The sequence below is a fragment of the Trichosurus vulpecula genome, chromosome 8, assembly GCF_011100635.1.
Source record: "Trichosurus vulpecula isolate mTriVul1 chromosome 8, mTriVul1.pri, whole genome shotgun sequence".
In the NCBI taxonomy this organism is placed as follows: Eukaryota; Metazoa; Chordata; class Mammalia; order Diprotodontia; family Phalangeridae; genus Trichosurus; species Trichosurus vulpecula.
In genome coordinates, this window is record NC_050580.1 from 172,037,206 (window position 1) to 172,052,871 (window position 15,666).

The 15,666-nt window shown below is 37.3% G+C and overlaps 1 protein-coding gene across 1 annotated transcript in view; it reads left to right on the plus strand.

The window, feature by feature from the left end:
• MYEF2 (myelin expression factor 2) overlaps positions 1-15,666 on the plus strand; it is a 49,428-nt gene that overhangs the window by 30,981 nt on the left and 2,781 nt on the right. The window lies entirely within an intron of this gene.

Sequence of the window (15,666 nt, forward strand, 5' to 3'; positions counted from 1 at the left end):
CCATAGTTTTCAACAGACTGCCAGAGGGGTCCATGACACAAAAAAGGTTAAGAACCCCTGGTCTAGAGGGAGAATAGGGCCCAGAACAGAGCCTTGGGGGATATTCATACTTAGTGAGCATGGCATGGATAATGAGCTAGGCAAAGGAAACTGCGAAGGAACACTTAGACAGACAGTAGGAGAATCAGGAGAGAGCAGTATCAGAAAAAAAACATTATCCAGGAGGAGACAGTGATTGACAGCATGAGAGGCTACAGAGAAGTCAGGAAGTGTGAAGATTAAACCCATCAATAAACAAATATTTTTCAGTGCCTTCTAAGTGCCAGGTGTGGTGCTAAGAGCTGGAGATATAATCACAAAGACTGAATACTTACTCACAATGAGCTAAGTACACATACAACATAAAGTTTGTAAATACATACACATATATACACACACGTGTATACGCATATGTACTTGTGGTTTATACACATATGTGTATGTGTATACATACAGAGACATATAGGCAAAAACATGTGAGTATACACAGACATTGTAGTTAAATATAAGGTAGCTTGGGAGAGTGGGCATTAGCAGATGGGGAGATTAGGAAACCCTTCACGTAAATGGTAGTTGAATTGTATCTTAAAGGAAGAAAAGGACTCTGAGACAGAGGTAAAGACAGAGTACATGCCAAGTATGGGGTACTGTCAATTCAAAGGCATAGAGATGAGAGATGGAGTTTTGTTTGTGAAAGACAGAGATGACTACTTTAGCTGTATAATCACAGTGTGGATGTGGGGTTAATATCCAATGAGGGTAGGGTCAGGTTGTGTAGGACTTTAAAACTTAACAAAAGAGTTTATTTTAGAGGTAAATAGGAAGCCTCTTGTTGGAGTAGAAAGTCACATGATCTGTATAATGGAAAATTAGCAGCAGTATGAAGAATGGATTGAAGGGATGAGAGAATTGAAGTAGCCAAGACCAGTTAGGAGGCTATTACAGTCATCTAAATAAGCTGGTGAGAGTTGAACTAAGATGGTAGCCGTATGGATAGAGAGAAGGAATTGAATACAAGAAATGTGGTAAACAGCAAGATTTGGCATGTAATTGGGTATATGGCAAAAAGGAGGGTGAAGAGTTGAGGAAAATGCTGAGGTTATAAACATGAGACATTGGAAGGATGGTGGTGCCTTCAACAGACAGGGAAATTTGAAAGACATGTTTGGGGAGAAAGATAATGAGATCGTCTTTGGACATTTTAAGTTTACATCCATTGTGAAATGGCCAATAAGCAATTGGTGATACTGGACTTAAGCTTGAGGGAAATATTGAGACATATGCACATCTGGGTGTCATCTGCATAAAGATTATATTTAAGCTCATGGAAGCTTATAATTTATCAAGAAAAGGATGGTAGAGGAAGAGGAGAAAAAGGCCCAGGACAGAACCTTAGGGAACACCCACAGTTAGATATCATCATGTGGATGATAAGTAAACAAAGGAGACAAAGATTGAATGGGTAGGAGGTGAACTGGGAGAGAGGAGTGTCATAAAAACCCAGAGAGGAAAGTGTGTCAAGGGGAGAAAAAGATGGTCAATAGTGTCAAATGGCATAGGGAGGTCTAGAAGGGTTAGGGTTGAGAAAAGACCATCAGGTTCGATAAAGAGATCATTGGCAACTTGGGAGGGAGCAGTCTGAATTGAGTGAGAGGAGAGGAAATTCAAGCAGCAAATGAAGAAACAATTTTAAAAGTTGAAAGGAGAGATCTAGAACAATAGCTTGGGAACATAGTAGAATTTTTGTAGGATAAAGGCTTTAAAATGTTTTTAAAGATTGGGAGACTTGGACATGTATGAAGGCAGTGGGGTAGGAACCAGTTAACAGAGGTTGAAAATTTGAGAGAGAGGGAAGGTGATTAAGGATGGAATCTGCTAGAGAAGGTAAAAGAGGATGGGATCAATACAGAGAGGATGGTCTTGGCAAGGAAGAGGGATGCTTGTTTGTCAGAGACTGGGGGAAAGAAGCAAAGAGTGGGAGAGAGAATTCAAACAGTTTTGGGATGAAGAGAATGGGAGAAGAAGGAGCTCGTGTTGAATGACCTTAATTTTTTCATTAAAATTGTAAACAATGTCCTTAGCTGAAAGAGAAGGGAGGTGGGATTTGGAGGGTGGGAGGGAGTTCAGAAAAGAAGAAAAGTCTTGGAATAGCTTCTGTAGGGAGTAAGAGAACCAAAGAGAAATAAAAAGATTGAGAAATGACATGAGATTTGGCAATGAAGAAATCATTGATAACTTTGGAGAGTACGTGCAGTTTTAGTTATGTTAGGATGTTTGAAGCTGCCAGATTATAAAGGGTTTAGAAGTGAACGAGAGGAGCTGAAACACCTAATGTAGGTTACTTTCTCTCAAGCAGTTTAGCAGAGAAGAGAAATATTGGATGATATTTAAGCTCATGGAAGGTTTATAACTTGTCAAGAAAGAGACTTCAGAGGGAGAAGAGAAAAAGGCCCAGGACAGAACCTTAGGGACACCCACAGTTAGATATCTGACATGAATTTCTGTATAAAAAAATGAATTAAGGACATTGTGGAAAATGGTAGAATGGCTTTCAGTCATTATTGGTAATTTGTATAGGGTAACAGATTAAGGGAACAGTACTAATGATTTCTTTTAATAGTTGGAAAGTGAAGATACTATGTTCAAAAGAAGAATTTAAATGATAAAAGCAGGGACTAGAGCAAAGAAGAATGTGTTTAAAATGTGAATTATGTGCACAAATTCCTTATAGGGGCATCGATTGAATCCTGTCCTAGCTGTGTAACAGAATTGAGAGTCAAGAAGGGCTTGTTGATATTTGTAGTTTGCAAGAGTGGTAGTCTTTTCAAGTAAGGAAGTAAGTTTTGAGGGAGTAGTTTTTCAAAGGGACCAAATATAAGATTAACAATATGGTTTTAAAAAATCAGTTAAGTGTACGGTGTAGTTAGTTAATAAAGTTAGTCAAGGTGGTAAATACGCTTTTCCTTCTAGATCCATCTGTATGTGATCATTAAGATTTGTATTCTATGTGCAGCAAAATTAATTCTTAATTCTTAATGTAAACCTTTAAGGTTCATAGTTGAAGTTAATTGCATGCTTGTTTACATGATTTTCTTATTTTCCCTCTGATTACTTTTTTGCTACAAAATGTGGGGATTGGAGGCAATGAAAGCACTGCCATGTTTGGGGCTCAGCTTTTATTCTGCCCTAGTCCTTAATAAATGTTTGTTAAAATGAATTGCTATCCAGCAGGTGATAAATTCAGGGTTTAGAAAGAGAAATTTTTTTGCACTTGGCCACTGTGGGAATGTATTTTGCTTGATTGTGCATGTTTGTTACGTGAGTTTTGTTTTTCTTTTCAATGGGAGAGGGAGGTGGAAAGGAAAGGAAATCTATTTTAAAGTGAAAAAGAAGTTAACTAAAAAACAAATGAACTAAATTGCTTCCTCTGTGCCTCTGGTAGTGTGAGCAGCCTGTTTTCTGTCTAACCCCAGGTGAATTCACTCTCGTTCTTTTCTGCCTTTAGCATTAAGCCCTAATAGAGGGTTTGGAAATAACAGCAGTTATCATAACATCCCTTGACTCCTAATAGATAGACAGGATTTATACCTTGACAAGTTATATAGCTTAAACTTATTGCTCCCACTTCCTCACTACCATGTTTAAATTTTATTTTTTTATTATTTTGGACTTAATAAACATGAACCCTGCCATATATAAAAAATAGAAGAAGAAAGGGTTGTATATGAAACCATGAATCTTTGTTATGTACATTTTAAAAACTATATAGTAAATGTATCATGGTAGTCTTAACACTTCCAGTTTTTTGGTATCTCCTTTTGAATTTACCTATGGTTGACTTTTGTATACTTTTTACACATTTAAGTGACTCTTCTTTTTTGTTCTTTTTTTTGCATCACTTTCACTGTCCCTCTTTCTTTTGCCCTTTATAAAAAGTATAGTCACAATCCATGCACATTCTGGAGTATGATTTCCTTCTTTACTCTTCTACTGAAATTGTTCTCTGCAAGTTCGTTGATGACCACTTAATTGTGAAATCTTATGGCCTTTTTCTCGGTTTTTAAACTCATTAATTTCTTAATGTTATTTAATGCTGTCAACTTCTCCTCTTCCTGTTTTTTTGTGAAAAGTAATTTTCCTTTGGTGTTATGATACTATGCTACCTTGGCTCTCTACTTGTTATTTCTATCTCCTTTACAGAATACCTAAATGTAGACATATCCCTGGAGTGATTTTTCTATGTTCTACTTTGGTAACTTTGCCTGCTTATATGACTAAGTATCCCTTTTATATAAATTAACACTTCATCTGTATCTCTAGCCTTGACCTTTTTTCTGAGCTACAGACCTATTGTCTATATTTCATTATTTATAATATTTGTCTATATGTCCGTATTTACTATTGGTACCGTAACTTCAGAATTTTCCAAATAGAACTCCCTTGTCTTTAGACACCCTTGTCTTTAGATACAGATCTAAATATGTTCTTGACTTGCCTGTTTCTGTTAATGGTTTACCATTATTCTAATTCACCCAGGCTGGAAACCTTGTGATTCTCTCTCATTCTTCTTTGCCTTTACCTTTACCCTTAATATCCAATCATTTGCCAAGTGCTATCATTCCTACCTTTGCAGTGTTTCTCCAACCTGCTTCCTCTCCATTTCCATTGCCACCATTCTTCAGTATTTATTATTTACACTGCTATGATAACCTCTTCACAAATCTCCATGCCTCTCATTTCTCAGTCAGTTACCCAGTATTTATTAAGTCCTTCTATGTGCTTGGAACTGCGCTAAATGCTGAGGTCATAGAGAATGGCAAAAAAGCAGCACCTGCTCTCAAGGAGCTCACAATCTTATGGGGGAGACATGCATACAAATACAACTACAAACAAGGAACACAAATTACGTATACATATATGTGCGTGTATATATATTTATATGCACATACATATGTCTACATGCAGAGAGGGAGAGAGATGAAAAATCCGTGTTAGTCTTAGAAGGAAGGTGACGCTAAGATTAAGAAGGACTGGAAAAGCTTTCTTGCAGAAGGTGGGATATTAGATGAAATTTGAGGGAAGCCAGGGAAGTTAAGGAAGTGAAGATGATGGGAGAGAGTTCCAGGCATGGAGACAGAGCCAATGACTTGTGCGAGGAACGGCAAGGAGGATAGTGTCACTGGATCACAGCATATGTGGTGAAGAATAAGGCAAAATCGGACTGGAAAAGTTAAAAAAGGCCAGGTTATAAAGGGTTTTAAAAGCCCAACAGGATTTTATATTTGATTGTGGAAGTAATGGGAGCCACTGGAGTTTATTGAATAGGTGGGTGATATGATCAGACCTGAGCTTTAAGAAAATCAGTTTGACAGCTGAATGGAAGATGGATTGGGGTAGGGAGAGACCTGAAGCAGAGAATGATCAGCAGACTATTAAATTTATAGAGAAGTGAGGTGATAAGGAATTGTACCAGGGTGGTTGTACTGTCAGAGAGAAGAGGGGCATTTAAGAGATGTTTCAAAAGTAGAAATTACAAGACTTGACACCTGATTAGAATGAGGAGAGGGTGAGAGAGTGAAGTCAAGGATGACACCTAGGTTGTAAACCCGAATGACTGGGAAGATACTGGTACCCTCTCCAATAATAAGGAAGTTAGGAAGAGGGGAAGATTTTGGAGGGAAGATAACGAGTTCAGTTTTTGGACATGTTGAACTTTAGATGTCTTCTTTGGAACATCCAGTTGGAGATGTCCATTTGGCAATTGGAGATGAGAGACTGGAGGTCTTAAGAGAGATTAGGCCTGGACAAGTAGAACTTAGAGTCATCTGCATAGAGATAATTGAAACCATGACAGCTGATTAGATCACCAGGTGAAATAGTATAGAGGAAGAAGAGAACACTCAAGACAGCATTGGGCAACACCCATGGATAGTGGGTATGATCTGGATGAAGACCCAGAATGGAAGACTGAGAGCAGTCAGATGAATAAGAGGAGAGAGCACTGTCAAGAAAACTTAGAAGGCAACATCAAGGAGAAAAGGGTAATGGATAATGTCAAAGGCAACTGAGAGGCCAAAAAGGTTGAAGAAGAATAAGAAAAGACCATTAGATTTAAGGCACTAGTAAATTTGGCGAGAACAATTTCTGTTGAATGATGAGGGTTAAAGCCAGACTGTGAAGAATTAAAAAGAGAATGAGAGGAAATGAAGTGTAGCCACCTGTTATAGCACCTTCTCGAGGAATTTCGTCAGGGAAGGGAAGAGAGCTATCGGACGATAGGTAGAGACGGACAGATCAGTCGAGGGTTTTTTTGAGGATGAGGGAAACATGGGCATATTAATAGGCAGTAGGAAAACAGCTAATAGGCAGTAATTAAAGATTAGTGAGACAGTAGAGGTTATAGAGGAAGCAGTCTGCTGGAGAATACAGGATGAAATTGGATCACTTGTGCATGTTGAGGGATTTGCCTTGGTGAGAATGTGAAATGGGTAAAGGAGGATATAGTTGCAGAAGGTGATGTGAGTCAGAGAAACATGAGACAGTGTTTTCACCTGAAAGGGCAGAGAAAGCTTTGGGAGTTACAAGGAGAGATGAAAAGGTTTGGAAAAGCCGTCTTGATAGGTTGCTAGTGAAGTCAGTAAGGGAGGTATAAGAGGATTGCCAATCCCCAGTAAGGGCCTGTTTGAGATTATATAATGTAATTTTATAGTAAATTCAGTTAGGAAGGTTTCATGATTTTCTCCAACTTCATTTAACAAGACATGAAGTCACCATAGAGTGGGAGTAACCCAGAGCTGGAGTTTAGTAGGGCAAGAACTTCAGTAGGATAAAGGGACAACGAAGAGAAGAAGCCAGCATAGCATTGTGTGTGGTTTGTCTTTTGTTCTTGAAGATGACTGTGACATCAGGAAGATGATGCTATGACTTGCAAGTGAATTGGATTTAAGTGAGGGAGCACTGTGCAAAGTCACCAGCCTCACTTTCTCCTCTACAGCCATCTGGGTTCAGTGGCCGGATATAGATTAGGACACCTAGAGATGGCCCAGTGTAGCATAGAATTCATTCACCAAAGGATCAAGATGGAAAAAGGAAGAGTGTATAGCCAGTGTGGGGGTAATGGCCTGGGAAAGACCTAAGGTGTGGAGGGATTGGAAATTTTGGTAAGAACAAAGAATAAATTTTAGGATTGCAAGGCCAAGGAAGAAGTAGAATCACAACAGATTATGATCAGATAATGGAATTCAGATTTAATGAATCTGGATGTGGAACACTTGTAGATGATGGCAAGATAAAGGGAGTAACCCTCTCTGTGTTGAAGCCAATAAATAGGTTAGGAGAAGTTAATAATTTGTGAAATTGGATATTTAGGGTATTTGAAGGAGTAACAGTGTGTAGGCTGAAGTTACTTGGTATGATGATGAGAAGATATTCTCTATTCTTACTGATAAATTAATTTTTCTAAATCATGGTCCAGTTGGAGGTGTGGTATAAGTAGGGTGTGCTTACTTGCTCAAAAAATCTTTCAGTGGTTTTTCACTGCCAGTCGTCTAGCAAATACTTGTTGAGTGATTACCATGGATAAGACAATATGCTGGATATAAAATTTGTAGAAGATAGCATACTGTCCCTTAAGATCTCATAGCCCCATTCAGAAAATATACACACGAAAAGGGTTGAGATACATACAAAAAAGGTTTTTACGTAGTGTAGAGAAGTGTGATTTTAGTGGAAAGAATGTAGCTTTGAAATAAAAGGATGTGAGTTCAGATTTCGGTTTTGCCATATCTGTATGACTGTGGGCAAATTAATTAGCCTCTAAGGGCCTTTTTTTCCTCAACTGGAAAATGAAGGGGTTAGACAAGACTACCTAAAGGTGGTCCTTTCCAGCTCTAAATCTATAATCCTATGAAGATAATGAGTGGTATGGATAGTAACTGCTTATTTGGGGAGTATGCCAAGGCATCGTACTAGAGGACCTCATAGAAGAGGTAGGCCTTGATAGATTTTGGTAGGTGGAAAGTATTCTAGGCTAGGAAAATAATGTGGTTGGAAAAAGTTGTTCTAGGAATAGCAAATATATCAGGATGGAAAAAGTAAAAGTCTGTATATGGGGGGATGGGAATGATGAGAAATAAGGGTGTAAAGGAAAATTTGAGAAGGCTTTGAATACCTTTTTTAAAGACTTGCCATTCATAGCACAGTTATAGGAAATAAAATACAGATTATCATTTGCTGTGTTCTCATCTACTAAAAGTCAGCCCTTGTTCAAAAACCTTCATTGGTTACCAATTGCCTGCTGAATAAAGTCCTTATTGCTCAGCGTAGCATTCAGTGTTCTACAGTCCGGCCCCAACATCTTGCTACTTTATCTTTTATAATTCTCCTACATGAATCCTACACATCTGCCATACTGGATTACTCATTATTCCTCAAAATGCATGTCCTTTCCAGTTTTTCTACACATTCTTACTTCTAGGTGAAATGTCCTTCACTTTTGTCACTGCCTGTCAAAAAACAACCAACCTTCAAAGTTTCTGTCAAATGTTTTTTCCCAGCAGTGATCCTCCAACCAAATGTGATCTTTCCCTGTTTTGGACCCCTGTGACATTTTAGAATTATAATAATTGTTGTTATCAGCAATGATGATGACAACAATAACAATGGTCATCATCTATGTAGTGCTTTAATGTTTCCAAAGCACTTTATAAGCATTAATTCATTTGATCCTAACAACAGCTCTGTGAGATGGGGGCTATTATTATCCCCATTTTACAGATGAAAAAACTGAGGTGAGAGGTGAAGTGCCTGGCCCAGTCACAGAAAGAGCAACTGTCTGAGGTGGGATTCAAACTCAGATGTTCTTGACTGTAAGACCAATATGCTATACATTGAGCCACCCAGCTGCCTAACCTATTTTGGTTATTAAACTTATAGCACTTAATAATTATTTGGATACTTGTCTCTTCCATATTAGATTGTAAGCTCTTTGAAAGCAGTGATTCTGTTGTAGTCATCTTCGTTTCCTTTGGTTGAAGGCACTGATGATGTTTAACCTGTAGAAGGCTTGTATGGAGAAATGGGGGTACTGGTGGGGTATCACTGTTTAACTTCAAATATTTGAGGAGCTGTTATATGGAGGAGGGATTGGACTTATTTTGTTTGGCCCCAGAGGGAAGAGCCAAGACTAAAAGACTGAAATCACAGAGAGACATATCAGATCCTTACCAGGAAAACTAATTGTTCTATAATGAAATAAGCTGCCTCTGGGAGTTTTCCCTGTTATTGAAGCCACCAAATAAACAAGAGTAGATGACCAATATATCCTCAATAGAGGATATATTAGAAAGGATTCAGATTTTAGATCAAGGATGGACTAGATGACCGTCTGAGACACCGTCTGTTTGTGAGAAACTATGATCTAATTTATACTTAGCAGAGTCTAACACAGAGTAGGCATCAAAGTATTTGTTGAATTAAATTTTAAATTTGAAGGGGCTCTTGGGAAGGAGGGGAAACTTTACTTCCCATTCTGATCTGAAGGAGGAAAGAATAGGTGAGTAATATAATTTGTTATTGTCACATTTCATGATCAGCGTTTTAGTTTTAAAAACTATGTTCTTTGTGTTTGTTAATTGCCACTTTTCAACATATTAGTGTAACAGAAAAATTACTTTTGTAAAAAACTATTAGATAGCATAGATAATAAATACTATTGTTCTTTATTACTAGGATGTCCATTTTGATTTTACCCAAAAGTATAAGTGTAATTTACTCATTCATACTTTTTTGGCTCTATTTCTCTTAGCATGCTTTTCTACAATGGCTGATGGCTGACTTTAGGGCTATAATTGCAGGCCATGAAATATAATAATATTAATTGGCTAATGGAATTATAATTCACCTTTGCCTCAATAACATAATAGTCTGGGCTAACCCTTTACAGTATCTGAGACATCCATTAATCCCAGGTTTTCCACAAAATTCTTCTACCTTGGTTCAACGAAGTATAATAGTGTATCTTTTGGAGCTATAGAGGAGAGAGAATCTTCTTCCAGACATTCCAATTAAGAAGTGGTATGGCTTGGGAAAAAGAGAATGCACTTGCTCTTCTTATAAGCTGAATAGACTTATTTTCATGAATTTCTATTAAGTGACTAACCTACTTATTCATAACACACAACAGCAACTTGTAATAATCTTTATCCATTAAAATATTTGCTGTTTCAATGGTAATAGTGCTTTGAAAACTTCATTGCCACTCTTCTGGGTAGGGAGCAAAATATATGGTATGTCTGTTGAAAGAACAAAGTTATTTTGTTTGGTCCTTATACTGAAATATCTTCTATATATTTTTTCGCTTGGTATCCCAATTCTGCTATATTTTATATTTTAAAATCAGTGTTTCTCAGGATTGTGCCTCCATTGGTTGATTCACTCAAGGTTATAGGATGAGCTGAAAAGGACCTTAGGATCAACTGAAATAAATTTTAGCTGCACGCAGTTAAAAAAAAAAAACAAAAAACAAAATAAGGTAGTGATCACATAAAAATGAAATTCTACAAATGTATTAACCCTCAGTTTATAACAATGAATTGGTAGGATCAATAGAATTTTAAAGCTGGAAGTGAACTTAATGATTATATATGATATAAGCTCTTCATTGGGCAGATAAAAAAACAGACCCAGAGAGGTTGAGAGACTTGCCCAAAGTCACAAAGCTAGCAGAGTTGGGACGTAAACTCAGATCTTCTGATTGTCAATCTAACGTTCTTTCTACTCCATGATGCAACCTCTTAAGTTTTTTGTCTACTGGCAGAGTACTTTTCCTTTATGGTCTGAAATCAAATGTTAGTCTGTGCAGGAAGTGTAGTACTAGAAAATAGCCGCAACTGTTTTCCTTAGTAAAGATCAGAAACTATCTGATATGTCTGTGGTTGCTACACAGACTTATTTACCTTACTTTATGAGGCGTAAGTATAAAGTAAAGAGATTTTTAAGAACAAGCATGCTAGAATTTAATACATCTAGATTAGTATCAGCCTAGAGTATTCACCATGGAATTCTATATTCTTATTAGTGTTGCAGTTATTGCTTAACAATTTAAAAACATGTAATGCATTCCTTTGATCATACCAGGAAATGGTCATTTCATTTCTGAAAACAGCCAAAAGTCATTTATTTAGAGGCAACTCTGGTGAATGAGGTGAATCATTAAGCTCGCTATAACTTGGTCTCAAACAAGATATGACTAAAAATTGAGTCTGTTTGATAATTTGTGTTTATCCTAAAGTTAGTTTCAGAACAGAAGTTGCAAACATGTTTTGAGCAATGGCAGTATATTCAGAATTAGTATATATCTCCCAAGATAACTTTGAAAGATAATGTGCACATGGATGTATAAATTCTGTGATGTTAATAAGTAATTAGTCTCTTGTTATGTTACTAGTCATATTACTGTTGTTAAGTCATGTCTGACTCTTCATTACTCTGTGGACTAGTACTTACATGGAGTTTTCTTGGCAAAGATAATTTCCTTTTCTGGTGGATTAAGGCAGACAGCAGTTAAGTGACTGGTTCAGGGTAACACAACTAATAAGTGTCTGAGGCCTCATTTGAACTCAGGTCTTCCTGACTCTATGACCAGCTCTGCATCCACTGACCTATGTAGCTGAGTAAACTTTTGTGGAAATGTTTACTCAAATATTTCCCCTTCAGCTAATTAGTTTAAGTTGGAATGGTATTTAGTTTTCAGAATTCTCTGCCTAGAATACTCAGCTATTAAAGGAGCTAAAAAGATTTTCTGTCATGCAAGGTAGGTTTTGATCAGATTCTAGTGTTTTATGCAGTTGGTACCTATTTGGAAACTTTTTGGTCTTTCATTAAGAAAAGTATGTTTATTTAAAATTAACTAAGAATGTCATGTTACATTTTTCTACTTTACATAAAAATATGGATTTACTTTTCTTACATTATACTAGGCAGAAAAACATAAATTTCACTTCTCTTTTGGAGAAGTAGAAAAAAGTGAGGAGAGGAGAAATATAGAATATATTCTAAAGTGCAGGGGTCTGTGATAGATAAAAAGTGTCCAAAACTATGTTAAGAATGAGGAAGCGTGTCATAGCTGCTCTTTGTTATGACCTCACATTCCTTCAAGTGTCCTTAGTTACTACCCACTAAGTTCTGTTACTCATATGCCTTTGTGGTTCTCTAATGAATTTGGTTGAGGTAGATATAGCTTAATAAATACTTTAACATTTTGGTCTTTCTTTTAGATAAAAGCATAGAAAACTTTTTATTTTTAAACATTAATATTAACATAAACATATGTAATCTACATAATTAGTGTGTATTACAGTTATATGCACAAACATCTTTTAATAATACTTGGTGATACATTATTTCATTCATATTGGCAGTAGGAATTATTTTAATTGTCTTATTTTTCCCATTTGAAACCTTACGCAATAAATAGGTATTTTGATTCTTTGACAAAAAGGACCAAGCTGTAAAATATACCCAGAAAAGCCAACCAGACTTCTCAGTAATGTGAAATGTACGTTTTTTTTTCCTAAGTATCAGTACATTTGCCTCCACTTTGAGTTCAGCATCTCCTAGTGTATGTTTGAGGCGTCAGGGAGTGTTAACTAACCCTTGCTTTCATGAAGCTTATGGAGTAATATGGCATGGAAGACATAAAAATAACTGGTACATAATCCAAGTTGCTGAGAAAGTGTCAGAGAAGTCTTTATCAGGGAAGTTCATGGCATTTGGGATGAATAAGCGGGATTTATAGGTGGAAATAGGCTGAATGGGGAGAACATACCAAATAGAGGGCATAGCATGGGCAAAATAAGGAAGATGGGAAAGAATGGGATGTTTTCAGACTTGGGAGCAGGCTGGCATACACAAGATACTTTGGGCCCTGCCCCTCCATTCTCTAACCCCAAATCACAGCTCTGACCTTGGGGGAGGATTTAGAATCTGCTGGTGGGAGAGGCTGTGTTTGCTAGTTGCAGTCATCTCTTCACTGTGCTGCCTGTACTCTGACCATCATCCTTATATCTCTTCTCTTCTGTCCACCTCCCCCTACCTTAGACTACAACCCTGGTCTCCCAACTCTGGTGGGTTAGTTTTTTTACCTTACCTTGTAGGAATCTGAACTTCATGACACTTCCTGTCCTTCTCCACACCATGTTACCACATGCATGCCATCCCTCCCTCCAGCTCTCCTTTATGTGTTGCCTTCCTTCATTAGAAAGTAAGTTCCTTGAAGGCAAGAGTTGTCTTTTATTTGTATCACCATTGTTTGGCCCAGTTCCTGGCACCTGGTAAGCACTTGATGAATGTTCTGTATGTATTTTGTGGGAGTTGTGACATAGTATGAAGCCAGGGCCTGGGAGACTGTGCTGTTGAACTCACTTTCTTAAATTTTTGTTCCTAATCTGAGACAAGGAGAGCGAAGGAGATGAGAAATGAGAGAAATGCTTAGAGAAAATTTGTGGGAGGAGGAGATGGTGCTGCCACTTCCAGGGTTCCTATGCCCAGCTACCTGTTGGTAGCAGTTGGTCAGCTCTTGTTGCGGGTGGTGATGAGGGAGTTGGGCCCCCTCTCCACAATGATTTCTCCTCTCATTGATATCTCTAGGGATTGGGCATTGATATTTCTGGGTAGTTGGTAGACACTGCTATTCCCAAAGTTCTGGGGTTCAGGATCCTTTCAACTTCTCATTAAGAACTGACTCCTTCCTTGCACTTTTGAAACATATCCAGAACTCCTTCATTCTTTAAAAAGAACAAAAACATCTTGCCTTGACTATATCATCTCAACCTGTCAGCCTATATTTTGCCTCTTTTTTCATAGCCAAACTAATAGAAAAACTTGTTTATACTTGCTGCTTCTGCTTCCTCAGCTTCCACACTCACTTATCAAACCTTTACCACTTAATAGACATTGTTCTTTCTGAAAGGCCAACAGTGATATCTTTATTGTTCTTTTTCTCAGTTCTTACCCATTTTGACCTCTCCTATGTTTGACACTGTTGATCACCCTCCTTCTGAATACTTTTACCACCTTTGGTTTTTTTTTGACATTGTTGTATAATGTTTCTCTTCTTACCTATTAGTCTGATTCTTCTCTTTCTCCTTTGCAGGTTCATTAGATGAGGGTCTGCCCCATGTATGTAGGTGTACCCCAGCGCTCTCTTATATTGCTCTCTTTTCCCTATAATTCTTTTCCAGCATTCTTGTGATTCCATGGATTCCTATACAGATGATTTCCAAATCTATCCTATCACCTTTATTTGAAAATAAAGTTTTCAAAAATCATCTCCCCTAGGCCCCAGTTTTGCACATTTCCATAATAACCAATATTTAGTGATTGAGTGGTTACTTACTATTTATAACATTATTTCTTCGGGAAATTGTGTTTTTGATGATCATGTTCCATAATACCTGGAACGACCTGTCTTGAGTTGAAAACTACCTCAACTAGACTTAGACTCTGAGTCTAACTGAGTATGGCACCTGTGTTCTCTCACCACTTTGTTAATAGAGAGCAGATCTGCAGAAGAGACGGGTATCTGACTGCTAGTTGAGACAAGAGAGAACAAAAAAGTGGTAGACTCAAGAAAAGAGAACCGATGACCCAGGATACTATAGATAAGAAAAAAAACAACATAGTTCCTATCATAACTTTAAAGAAATTAAAAGAAAAAGATCTCTATAGACCTTTGAAAATAAAGTTTGAACAAGTAGGAATAACAAAAGTTTCCATAATCAACATATGGGACTTGTTATTTCAGTGTATTACAAAGCAAATAATTAGAGTGAATATCTTGCTGTCCTATCTAGTTGTTAGAATAAAATTTATTATTGGTAACCTGGAAAATAAACTTTTTGAACCCTATCATCTTAATTCATATTTTGAAATTTGAACCTGGAGAGTTTCTTCATCAGGAGGGGAGAGAGATCATGAATAGTTATACATATAAGTTAGTAACCTTTTTGGGTTTTAACAAGTTACCTCAAATACCTGTCTTTTCTCTCTGAAGGGCCTCAGCAGTTTCTTCTACTGTCCCTGAGTGGGGCAGGAGCAGGCCCAGGGTGGGTCACTCTCTCTCTCTCTCTCTCCCTCCACTACTAATACCTTCTCTGCCTTTCTTAAATGCTAAGCCTAGGATCATATTCTCTCTCTGATTCATTTTCATGTTGTGCACTATTGGACCTACTACCAGGTTCTCAATCTGGAGTTAGTATAGAAGAAATTGCTGTGGTACCTGTGGTGTCTCCTACTAATGGCAGAAGGAGCCTGGGAATGATTATATTTCTGTGCTGTTACTTCCAGTTGAGGGGAGTAGAATTTGAGAGTACAGATGGGAGAATTTAATTCAACAATATATTTGTTTGAATATATTTTCTGATCTAGTAATTTTTGGTGAGTTCTATGCAATAGATTTCTGGGCAATCTGATTTCTTTAAGAAATTGACCTAAAAAGTCTTTTTAGTGGCTTAACATGAAAACTATAAATATAGAGCACCTAAACCCTAAGCAAATTGATTCTCAATCTAATTGCATATTGTCTAGCAATATACGTATAATTTTATACTTGTTTCCCCTCATTTTAAA